The following is a 13,172-nucleotide window of genomic DNA, read 5'->3' on the forward strand; positions in this document are numbered from 1 at the left end:
ACCCACTCCATATTCTTGCCTGGAAAATTCCATGGGCGGAGGAGCCTGATGAGTTAGTCTATGGGGTCACAAAGAGTCGGACACGACTAAGCACACACACACTGTGTACCTGTGGTCATGTTAGTCTTTTTTCCTAATGAAATGAGATTGCTTCCAGTGTTCATTGTCATATGAATCACGTGTACTCTTGGAATACATCTTTGTTGTGTTGTATTAATATTATTAGGATATACTGCCTGGGAATTCCCTGGTGGTCAAGAGGTTAGGGCTCCATGCTTCCACTGAAAGGGGTGAGTCTGATCCCTGGTTGGCAAATGAAGATCCCACAAGTCACGAAGTGGGGCCAAAAAAAAAAAAAGAAAAAGATATATTGCTCAATTCAGCTTAGATCCTTGATTCAAAAGTTGTTTTCAAAAATTGAATCAGTATCTAGAAAGATAATGTTGGACAGAAAGTATTTGATCCAGTCGAGTGCAACATAAGACACCCGAACACCTGTTTCTTGAAAACTCTATGCTTTTGCATAAACAAAATCCCCCAAATCAAGCAAGGATATGCAGTTTTGAATAACACAATTAGTGAGTTTAATGAACTCTTTTAAACTCTTAAGTAGAGAATCTGCATTTCACGTTAAGAAATCTATTAAAGGCCATGTTAAAATAACTTTTGAGATGAAAATAATGACTCCATTCATTTGCTTATTCATTTATTCATATAATAGCTATTTATTGACTGCCTACTAGTGACAGATTGTTCTAGATCCTAGATGTGAGTGGAAAACGAGGTAGACAAATCCCTACTTTCATAGCTCTCATGTTTCCATTAGAGGAAATTGTCTTCCTTCGATAGAAATAAGATAATCCAATGAAATAATTTCAGGTCTTATAAGTATTATGAGGGTTATACTGGGTGATTAAGAGAAACAAACTTTAGAGATAGATTTTTTTTCTTTTTTGGCCTCATGTGCTGCGAAGTTTGGGGGAACTTAGTCCACTGACTGATTTGAACCTGAGCCTACTGGACTGCCAGGGAATTCCTCATGGATGGATTTTTATGCATGACAATAGAGTTGGATTTCCAGAAAGGAAATTTTAAATAAGTTATGGTGGGGAATGTACTTCACTTGACTTGAAGAAATTCATACATGTGTTCTGTCTCTCCCCAGGTTCCGTGTATCTGAGCATAACCATCATACCCCAGCCAATGAAGGAATGATTTCTGTGGATGGGGCAATAGGTACGGTGATCCTCGCTCAGGCTGGAATAGGGACTGTGGGGAATGTCTCACTCCTTTGTCATTATATCTGCTCTCTTTTTAAGAGGCATGGATTGAGACCAACTGAGCAAATAATCAACCATCTTGCTTTAGCCAATACTTTGACCCTAATCTGTGGAGGAATCCCTCCGACACTGGCAGCCTTTGAGATGAAGTATTTCCTAAGTGACATCGTATGTAAACTTGTCTTTTATTTTCACAGAGTGGCCTGGGGAACTTCTCTCAGTGTCACCTGCCTTTTGGGTGGCTTCCAGGCCTTAAGTATTAACCCCCCGAACTCCAAGTGGGCAGAACTCAAATTCAGATCCCAGAAGTATATTACTACTCCATGTATCCTGAGCTGGATGTTTCACTTGCTGGTCAATGTCATGGTTCCCATGAGAATAACTGGACAGAAGAATGGCAGAAATGTCAGTGTGAAATCAGATCTTGGCCATTGCTCTTGTCTGTCCATTAACACAATTACAGAATCAATCTGTTCAGTGATTTTCACCTCTGTTGATGTTGTTTGTTTGGGATTCATGATATGGGTCAGTGGATCCATGATACTTTTCCTTCACAGGCACAAACAGCAAGTCCAATACATTTACAGCACTAGGCAACCCTCCCCAACATCCCCCGGGACCAGAGCCACAAAATCTATCATGTTACTTGTGAGTGCTTTTGTCGTATTTTATTCTCTCTCTTCTGCCTTTGAGATGTATGCTTATCTTTTTGACAATCCACAGTTGTGGCTTGTGAACACCAGTGTGCTCCTGGCATCTTGCTTTCCAACCCTCAGTCCCTTTTTGCTCTTAAAGAGTAACACCCATGTCTCTAGCCTCTGCTCTTCCTGCTGAGGAAGTTGTAGAACTCACTCAGTTGCTGACAGCATTATACTATTTTCATTCATCCATTCGTTGTCTCATTCTATGAAGTACCTTCTCTGTATCATTCATGTTTTAGACACAGTAGCGGGCTGCTGCTGCTGAGTCGCTTCAGTCATGTCCGACTCTGTGTGACCCCACAGACGGCAGCCCACCAGGCTCCTCTGTCCCTGGAATTCTGCAGGCAAGAATACTGGAGTGGGTTGCCATTTCCTTCTCCACAGTAGTGGGCAGCAAGGGTATATGCTCCAATAAAGTCTGTAGGCGAATCTTGACATCAAACAAGCAATTATACGAATACTTATGTAATGTCAGATGTACAGGTTTCTGCCACGAGGAGCTTGGGATAGTATGTTTCAGGATCTTGGAAGGCTTCCCTTTGCATCGGCAGTTTAGGCTACTTCCTGAATATTCTGGAGGATGTCGTCAGCCATAGAGGATGTTCTAGGCAAATGGAAAAGTATGTTAGAACACCATTTGCAAGAAGGAACACACAACAGACAAAGAACAAAGACTTCCCTGATGGTCCAGTGGTTAAGAATCTACCTTCCAATGCAGGAGATGCGGGCTGGATCCCTGGTTAGGGAACTAAGATCCCACATGTTGTTGTTGTTCGGTCACTAAGTCATGTCCCACTCTTTGCAACAGCAGCATGCCAGGCTTCCCTGTCCTTCACTATCTTCCAGAGTTTGCTCAGATTCATGTCCACTGAGTCAGTGATACTATCTAACCATCTCATCCTCTGCCACCCCGTTCTCCTTTTGCCTTCAATTTTTCCCAGCATCAGGGTCTTTTCCAGTGAGTCGGCTCTTCGCATCAGGTGGTCAGAGTATTGGAACTTCAGCGTCATCATCAGTCCTTCTAATGAATATTCAGGGTTGATTTCCTTTAGTATTGAGTGGTTTGATCTCTCAGTCCAAGGGACTCTTAAGGATCTTCTCCAGCACTACAATTTAAAAGCATCTATTCTTCAGTGCTCAGCTTTCTTTATGGTTCAACTTTCACATCCATACATGACTACTGGAAAAACCAGAGCTTTGACTATACAGACATTTGTCCCATATGCTTCAGGGCAACTGAGCCTGTGATGTGCAACTAGAGAGAAGCCAGCACACCACAATGAAGACCTTGCTCTCCACAACAAAAGATCCTGTGTGCTGCAACAGATACCTGATGCAGCCAAAAATAAATAAATAAATATGTTGTTGTTTACTGGCTAAGTAGTTTCTGACTCTGCAACCCCATGGACTGTGGCCCACCAGGCTCCTCTGTCCATTGGGTTCTCCAGGCAAGAATACTGGAGTGGAGTGCCTTTTTCTTTTCCAGGGGATCTTTCTGACTCAGTGATCCAACCCGAGTCTCTTGTGTCTCCTGCATTGGCAGGCATTGGCATGGGGTTTCTTTCCTGCTGAGCCACCAGGGAATCCCAAATAAATACATATTTTTTTTAAAAAAAGAACATACAAAGAACTGAAAGAAATTCCAAGTGCCTCATGTGCAAAGAACAAGAGAATTTGACATGAGCTGAAGTTATTGAGTTGGGGTCAGATAATAATTTTCCAGGCTTATAGATTATGTTAAGAACATGTACCATGGATCCCAATAGTAATTCTAGACTTTAATCAAGAAAATAAGAAGATTAAAAAAATTTTTTTCTTATCAAGGAGAAAGAAGGCATTTAAGGAATTCTCCAGTTTGCCTCACAATTATAAGCATAGCTTACTGAATGGAGCAGGAGTAAATTTGGGAAGAAGAATGAGGAGACTTTTGAGATAAACCAGATGAGAGAGGATGATGATTCTGATAAAGCTGATGAAAATCAATGTGCCAAAGGAGAACAGGGACTTGAGAAATGTTTCCTTAGAAGGGATGGAATTTGGTGACTGTGTCATAAGGGGTGGTTTAAGGCTGATGTGGGCGTTGAAGTGTAACTCTCTTAAGACCTGAGCAACCAGACTGGTTGTTGTGGTGTTTCTTGATATTGAGAAATCGGGGAATTTGTAGTTTTGGTGTAAAGATAGTGTGCATTCTTTTTCGTACATGGAATGTGTTATGTCTCTAAGGCATATGCATTACGCACATGTCTAGTCATAGATCACACACATGTGCATATGAGTACACATATGCCAACAACATATATTGGTGATAGAAGCTTTTGTTGTTGTTATCTAGCCACTAGTGGTGTCTGACTCTTTGCAACCTCATGGACTGAGGCCACCAGGCTCCTCTGTCCATGGGATTTCCCAGGCAAGAATATTGGAGTGGGTTGCCATTTCCTCCTCCAGGGGATTTTCCTGGATTGGGGGTTGAACTCACATCTCCTGCATTAGCAGGTGGATTCTTACCACTGAGCCACCCAGGAAGTCCAATAGGAGCTTAGGTAGTGTTGAAATAAGAGAAAAGAAAAACTGAGGGTGGAGAGAATAGGCCTGAGACCTAGTAACAAGTGGGGCTTCCCTGGCAGCTCAGAATCTGCCTGCAAAGCCAGAGATCCGGGTCTGATGCCTAGGTCAGGAAGATTCCCTGGAGAAGGGAATGACTACCCACTCCAGTATTCTTGCCTGGAGAATTCCATGGACAGAGGAGCCTGGCAGGTTACAGTCCATGGGGTCATGAAGAGGATAGGACTGAGCAACTGACACACACACACACATGCTAGTAACAAGTAAGCTTCATCTGAAGATCAGGCACTTTCCGGTGGTCCAGGAGTTAAGACTCCGCCTACTAATGCAGGGGCCACAGGTTCCACCCCTGGTCAGAGAACTGAGGTCCCACGTGCTGCAGGGTGTGGCCAAAAATAAAGGAAAAAAAAGATCAGATAGAGAAGGTGAAGCTACACTTTCAGTTCCCTCTTTCATTTATTCATTTTATCCAGAATATTCAATGATTCCTTACTGTATGTCAGTCACTTTTATAGGTGATATTGGATATAGCAATAAATATAACAAAGAAAACAACAGTCCTTATGGAATTTACATTCTACTGGAAGTGACTGAAAATGTTAAATAAACAGATAACATAACTGAAATACTGTAGTATTTCAGTTTGTGCTTAAGTGCTCCGCTGAGAAGTATTCGATAGGAGAGGGAGAAGGAATGCCCCGAATGATTCAGCTTTTAAAAAATATTTATTTGTTTACTTGCTGGGTCCTACTTCAGCACGAGGGATCTTCAATCTTCATTAGAGCATTCAAACTCTTAGTTGTGGCACGTGATCTAGTTCCCTATTGTTGAGTTGCTCAGTTGTGTCCGACTCTTTTCACCAGGCTTTCCTGTCCTTCACTGTCTCCCAGAGTTTGCTCAAATTCATGTCCATTGAGTTGGTGATGCCATCCAATCATCTCATCCTCTGTCTCTTCCTTCTTCTCTTGCCCTCAATCATTCCCAACATCAGAGTTGGCTCTTTGCATCAGGTGGTCAAAGTATTGGAGTCTCAGCTTCAGCATCAGTCCTTCCAATGAATATTCAGGGATCAAATCCAGGCTCCCTGCACTGGGAGTGCAGAGTCTTAGTCACTGGACTACCAGGGAAGTCCTGGGGATTCGGTTCTAAATACCCTGATCAGGAGGTCCCTCTCTGAAACTGTGGTTTTGAAGAGTCCGGAATGACTTGAGGAAGGAAGTAATGTGTATAATCCATGGCAAGGATGTGAAGGGTGGAGGGAAGAGGTAGAGGGGAGACTGAGGAAGGACCATTATTGGTGTGTTGAAGGGCTAGCAAGGTGACCAGGGTGGCTGCAGGGAGACATGAATGAGCAAGTGGTAGGAGTTAAAGGGCCAGCTTATGTGTAGTGCTGTAGGTAGTGTAACTATTTTGACTTTTATCCTAAAAGAGAAAGGAAACCATCAGAGGGTTTTGAGCAGAGGAATGCAATGATCTGATTTTTTAAAAAATGATGATGGTGTGTTCTTCCCCCCTATTCTTACAACTGCAGTTTTATTATAGTGAATGCAACTCTGGAACTGCCAAATGGAAGATATATGTGGTGTAAAGTATGTGTCTGTGAGGCATACCCAGAGCTTCCATGCTTCCATTATTTTATTATTTTATTTTTGGCTCCTTGCTCAGGCTTTTTCTCTAATTTGCAGCTAGTGAAGCTACTCTCTAGTCACGGGCTTCTCATTGCAGTGACTTCTCTTGTTGCAGAGCATGGGCTCAGTAGTTGCAGCTCCTGGGCTCTAGAGCATAGGCTCAATAGTTGTGGTGCATGGGCTCAGTAGTTGCTTCTGAGCATGTGTAATCTTCCTGGGTCAGGGATTGAACCCATGTCTCCTGCATTGGCAGGTGAATTCTTTACCATTGAGCCACCAGGGAAGCCACTATTTTTATTTTACTATTATTTTAAAAATATATATAGTTAATGGCTGCACTGGGCTGAGTCTTAGTTGCAGCACATGGGATCTTTGATATTCATTGTCACATGTGGGATAAATTTATTTGCATTCAAATTCCTAGCTGTGGCATGTGGGATCTAATTCCCTGACCAGGGATGGAACCCGGAGCCCCTGCATTGGGGGCTCAAAGTCTTAGCCACTGGACCACCAGGGGGAGTCCCAATTGTGCTGGTTTTATAGGATATCAATTTAGCTAAGTTGGACCATGGTTCCAAGAGCCCCCTTCCTGAATGGTTTCCTGTTAGGCTTGGTCAAGGGCACGTTTGTGCCATATTTAGAAGCTGGAAGAGAAGCAGTGCCATATGCTCTGAAGGGCAGTGCTCCACGTTGCTGTTCATCTGCTGGCTCGCCCTGCTGGCTCATGCCAGGTGCCCTCCTTCAGCTCCTCCTAGTGCTAGGCCAGCTGTGTGTGCTATCCACGGCAGGGTGCCAACTTCTTCAGGTCATTCACGTTGTAGAACTTGGAGGTTGTGAGACCCGAGCCAGGTTCCATTTTGTCTTCACTCCTTCCTACTTCACATCCAGCTTTCATACTCTGATGGCCGTCCATCCCCCACCCCACCCCACCCCACGCCACCCCCGACCTACAGTAACTTCCCCCCACCGCTAGAGGCAGCAGCATCCCGTCTTCACCAGCTCTTGCAACTTCAAAAGGTGTGATTTTTTTTGAAATTTTTTTTTTTTGCAGGAGGGCACCCCGAGGGGCATGTGGGATCTCACTTCCCCGGCCAGGGATCAAACCCGCGCCCACTTGCTATGGAAGCACAGAGTCCTAATTACCAGATTTCCTTCTTTTTAAAATTAATTAAATTGGAGGATAGTTGCTTAGCAATGTGTTAGTTTCTGCTGTAAAACAAAATCAATCAGCTATAACTATACATATATTGCCTCCCTTTTGAGTCTCCTTCCCGCCCCTCCTGTCCTTCACACCCCTCTAGGTCATCACAGAGCAACAAGCTGAGCTCTCTGTGTTATATAGCAGCTTCCTGCTAGTGGTCTGTTTTACACATGATCGTGTGTATATGTCAAAGCTACTCTCTTAATTCATCACACCTTCCCCTTTGCCCGCTGTGTCCACAAGTCTGTTCTCTACATTTGTGTCTCTATTCCTGCCCTGCAAATAGGTTCATCTGTACCATTTTTCTGGATTCTGCATATATGCATTAATATATGATATTTGTTTTTCTCTTTCTGACTTACTTCTCTCTGTATGACAGACTCGAGGTTCATCCACATCTCTACAAAGGACCCAGTTTTGTCCCCTTTTATGGCTGAGTAATATTCCATTGTGTATATAGATGTACCACATCTTCTTTATCCATTCATCTGTCATTGGACATTTATGTTGTTTCCATGTCTTGGCCACTGTAAACAGTTCTGCAATGAATATTGTGGTACATGTGCCCTTTTGAATTATGGTTTTCTCGGGGTATGTGCCCAGAAGTGGGCTGGGTCATATGGTAGTTCCATTTTCAGTTTTTTAAGGAACCTCCACACTGTTCTCCACAGTAGCTGTATCAGTTTACATTCCCACCAACAGTGCAAGAGGGTTCCCTTTTCTCCACACCCTCTCCAGCATTTATTGTTTGTAGGTTTTTTTTGATGATGGTCATTCTAATTGGTATGAGGTGATACCTCATTGTATTTTTGATTTGCATTTCTCTAATAATTTATGATGCTGAGCATCTTTTCATGTGCCTCTTGGCCATCTCTATGTCTTCTTTGGAGAGATGTCTATTTAGGTCTCCCACCCATTTTTTGATTGGGTTGTTTGTTTTTTTGATATTGAATTCCATGATCTGTCTGTATATTTTGGAAATTAATCCTTTGTCCGTTGCTTCATTTGCAAATATTTTCTACCATTTTGAGGGTTGTCTTTTCATCTTGTTTATGGTTTCCTCTGCTGTGTAAAAGTTTTTAAGTTTAATTAGGTCCCGTTTATTTGTTTTCATTATCCTAGGAGGTGGATCAGAAAAGATCTCGCTGTTGTTTATGTCAAAGAGTGTTTTCCCTATGTTTTTCTCTAACATTTTTATAGTGTCCATTCTTACATTTAGGTTTTTGACCCATTCTGAGTTTATTTTTGTGTATGGTGTTAGGTGGTATTCTAATTTCATTCTTTTACATATAGCCATCCAGTTTTCCTAGCACCACTTATTGAAGATGCTTCTTTTCTCCATTATATTAATATATTCCAATATATTCTTGCCTCCTTTGTCATTTATGTGACTATAGATGCATGGGTTTATCTCTGGGATTTCTCTCCTGTTCCATTGATTGATATTTCTATTTTTGTGCCAGTACATACTGTCTTGATTACTGTAGCTTTGTAATATAGTCTGAAGTCAGAGAGCCTGATTCCCCTAGCTCTGATTTTTGTCTCAAGATTGCTTTGATTAATCAGGGTTTTTTGTGCTTCCATACAAACTAAAAAAAAATTTTTTTGTTGCAGTTCTGTGAAAAAAGCCATTGATAATTTGATTGAATGTGTAGATTGTCTTGGGTAGTATAGTCAATTTTAACAATATTGATTCTTTTAATCCAAGAACATGGGATATCTTTCTATTTTTGTCATCTTCCTAACCTGTACAATAAGGCAAGTGAAGGACATAAAGGGAAATGAAAATGAAAAATGAATTTCATACATGTCTCAACTGTGTTTACAGAAAACTCTAAGTAACTTATCCATCAGAGAGCAGACAGAATGAAAACCACAATCACGAAAACTAACCAAACTGACCACATGGACCACAGCCTTGTCTAGCTCAGTGAAACTATGAGCCATGCCATGTAGGGCCACCTAAGATGGACGGGTCATGGTGGAGAGTTCTGACAAAACGTGGTCCACTGGAGAAGAGAATGGCAAACCACTTCAGTATTCTTGCCTTGAGAGACCCATGAACAGTATGAAAAGGCAAAAAGGTATGACACTGAAAGATGAACTCTCCAGCGCAGTAGGTGCCCAATATGCTACTGGAAAAGAGTGGAGAAATAACTCCAGAAGGAATGAAGAGACAGAGCCAAAGCAAAAACAACACCTAATTGTGGATGTGATGGGTGATGGAAGCAAAGTCCAATGCTGTAAAGAGCAATATTGCATAGGAACCTGGAATGTTAGGTCCATGAATCAAGGCAAATTGGAAGTGGTCAAACAGGAGATGGTAAGAGTGAACATCAACATTTTAGAAATCAGTGAACTAAAATGGACTGGAATGGGTGAATTTAACACAGATAACCATTATACCTACTACTGTGGGCAGGAATCCCTTAGAAGAAATGGAGTAGCCATCATAGTCAACAAAAGCATTCAAAATGCAGTAGTTGGATGCAATCTCAAAAATGACAGAATGATCTCTGTTTGTTTCCAAGGCAAACCATTCAATATCACAGTAATCCAAGTCTATGCCCCAACCAGTAATGCTGAAGAAGCTGAAGTTGAACAGTTCTATGAAGACCTACAAGACCTTCTAGAACTAACACCCCAAAAAGATGTCCTTTTCATTATAGGGGACTGGAATGCAGAAGTAGGAAGTCAAGAGATACCTGGAGTTACAGGTAAATTTGGTCTTGGAGTACAAAATGAAGCAGGTCAAAGGCTAACAGAGTTTTGCCAAGAGAACATGCTGGTCATAGCAAATACCCTCTTTCAACCTCACAAGAGAAAACTCTACATATGGACATCACCAGATGGTCAATACCGAAATCAGATTGATTATATTCTTTGCAGCCAAAGATGGAGAAGCTCTATACAGTCAGCAAAAACAAGACCAGGAGCTGACTGTGGCTCAGATCATGAACTCCTTATTGCCAAATTCAGACTTAAATTGAAGGAAGTAGGGAAAACCACGAGACCATTCAGGTATGACCTAAATCAAATCCCTTATGATTATTCAGTGGAAGTGACAAATAGATTGAAGGGATTAGATCTGATAGACAGAGTGCCTGAAGAACTATGGATGGAGGTTTGTGACATTGTACAGGAGGCAGTGATCAAGATCATCCCCAAGAAAAAGAAATGCAAAAAGGCAAAATGGTTGTCTGATGAGGCCTTACAAATAGCTGAGAAAAGAGAAGCTAAAGGCAAAGGAGAAAAGGAAAGATATACCCATTTGAATGTAGAGTTCCAGAGAATAGCAAGGAGAGATAAGAAAGCCTTCCTCAGTAATCAGTGCAAAGAAATAGAGGAAAACAATAGAATGGGATAGACTAGAGATCTCTTCAAGAAAATCAGATACACCAAGGAAATATTTCATGCAAGTTCAGTTCAGTTCAGTTCAGTTGCTCAGTCATGTCCGACTCTTTGCAACCCCATGCAGCACGCCAGGCCTCCCTGTCCATCACCAACTCCCGGAGTCCACTCAAACCCATGTCCATCAAGTCAGTGATGCCATCCAACCATCTCATCCTCTGTTGTCCCCTTCTCCTCCTGCCCTCAATCCTACCCAGCATTAGGGTCTTTTCCAATGAGTCAACTCTTTGCATGAGGTGGCCAAAGTATCGGAGTTTCAGAAAGATGAGCACAATAAAGGACAGAAATGGTATGGACCTAACAAAAGCAGAAGATATTAAGAAGAGGTGGCAAGAATACACAGAAGAACTATACAAAAAAGATCTTCATGATCCAGATAACCACGATGGTGTGATCACTCACCTAGAGCCAGACATCCTGGAATGTGAAGTCAAGTGGGCCTTAGGAAGCATCACTATGAACAAAGCTAGTGGAGGTGATGGAATTCCAGGTGAACTATTTCAAATACTAAAAGATGATGCTGTGAAAGTGCTGCACTCAACATGCCAGCAAATTTAGAAAACTCAGCAGTGGCCACAGGACTGGAACAGGTCAATTTTCATTCCAATCCTAAAGAAAGGCAATGCCAAAGAATGTTCAAACTACCACACTCATCTCACATGCTAGCAAAGTAATGCTCAAAATTCTCCAAGCCAGTCTTCAACAGTATGTGAACTGTGAAATTCCAGATGTTCAAGATGGATTTAGGAAAGGCAGAAGAACCAGAGAACAATTCCCAACATCTGCTGGATGATCGAAAAAGCAAGAGAGTTCCAGAAAAACATCTACTTTTGCTTTATTGACTATGCCAAAGCCTTTGACTGTGTGGATCACAACAAACTGTGGAAAAATCTTAAAGAGATGGGAATACCAGACCACCTTACCTGCCTCCTGAGAAATCTGTATGTAGGTCAAGAAGCAACAGTTAGAACTGGACATGGAACAACAGACTGGTTCCAAATCAGGAAAGGTGTACATCAAGGCTGTATATTGTCACCCTGCTTATTTAACTGATCTGCAGAGGACATCATGCGAAATGCCTGGCTGGATGAAGTACAAGCTGGAATCAAGATTGCCAGGAGAAATATCAATAACCTCAGACATGCAGATGACACCACCCTTATGGCAGAAATCGAAGAAGAACAAAAGAGCCTCTTGATGAAAGTGAAAGAGGAGAGTGAAAAAGTTGGCTTAAAGCTCAACATACAGAAAACTAAGATCATGGCATCCGGTCCCATCATTTCATGGCAAATAGATGGGGAAACAATGGAAACAGTGACAGACTTTATTTTCTTGGGCTCCAAAATCACTGCAGATGGTGACTGCAGCCATGAAATTAAAAGATGCTTGCTCCTTGGAACAAAAGCTATGACCAACCTAGACAGCATATTAAAAAGCAGAGATGTTACTTTACCAACAAAGGTCCATCTAGTCAAGGCTATGATTTTTCCAGTAGTCATGTATGGATGTGAGAGTTGGACTGTGAAGAAAGCTGAGCGCCGAAGAATTGATGCTTTAGAACTGTGGTTTTGGAGAAGACTCTTGAGAGTCCCTTGGACTGCAAGGAGATCCAACCAGTCAATCCTAAAGGAAACCAGTCCTGAATATTCATTGGAAGGACTGATGCTGAAGCTGAAACTCCAATAGTTTGGCCACCTGATGCAAAGAACTGAGTCACTGGAAAAGACCCTGATGCTAGGAAAGATTAAAGGCGGGAGGAGAAGGGGATGACAGAAGATGAGATGGTTGGATGGCATCACCGACACGATGGACATGAGTTTAAGTAGGCTCTGGGAGTTGGTGATGGACAGGGAGGCTTGATGTGCTGTAGTCCATGGGGTCATGGAGAGTTGGACATGACTGAGCAACCAAACTGAACTGAACTGAGTTTATTGAAAAAAAAAAAACCTTCTAGAGCTAACTGAATTTATAGCAAGGATATCAAATATATAGTCAATATATAAAAATTCATTAATTTTATAGACAGATTTTATAGTTTTTAAAGAACAGTTAATTACAAATCTAAAATTTTATCAAAGAAAAAGAAAACTATAATACTGCCTCACATATGATTATAGATGGAAATATTCTAAATAATATATTACCAAATGAACTTCAGCAATATGACAACAATCACAGTATATAACAAGAATTGTTTAAAATTGAATTTTAAATAAAAACAAATCAATGCACCAATAAACTTACATCAAGAAACAAATAGAAACAAATCAATACATCAATAAATTTAAGGTGAAAAACATAAGATTTTATCAATAGATAACAAAACGGTCTTGGACAAAATTCAGCAGTCACTAGCAAACAAAGTAGGGAAATTATTTAGAGGCAACAA

General features: G+C 41.5%; 1 protein-coding gene across 1 annotated transcript in view; it reads left to right on the forward strand.

The window, feature by feature from the left end:
- The window catches only part of FCGBP (Fc gamma binding protein), a 159,785-nt gene that overhangs the window by 49,231 nt on the left and 97,382 nt on the right, over window positions 1–13,172 (forward strand). Inside the window, exon 4 of the mRNA XM_081516306.1 lies at window positions 1,166–1,236. The gene's annotated coding sequence lies outside the window, so the exon portion shown is untranslated. The remainder of the gene's footprint in view (window positions 1–1,165; window positions 1,237–13,172) is intronic.

The sequence above is a fragment of the Giraffa tippelskirchi genome, chromosome 7 (assembly GCF_054371585.1).
Source record: "Giraffa tippelskirchi isolate mGirTip1 chromosome 7, T2T-mGirTip1v1.2.pri, whole genome shotgun sequence".
In the NCBI taxonomy this organism is placed as follows: domain Eukaryota; kingdom Metazoa; phylum Chordata; class Mammalia; order Artiodactyla; family Giraffidae; genus Giraffa; species Giraffa tippelskirchi.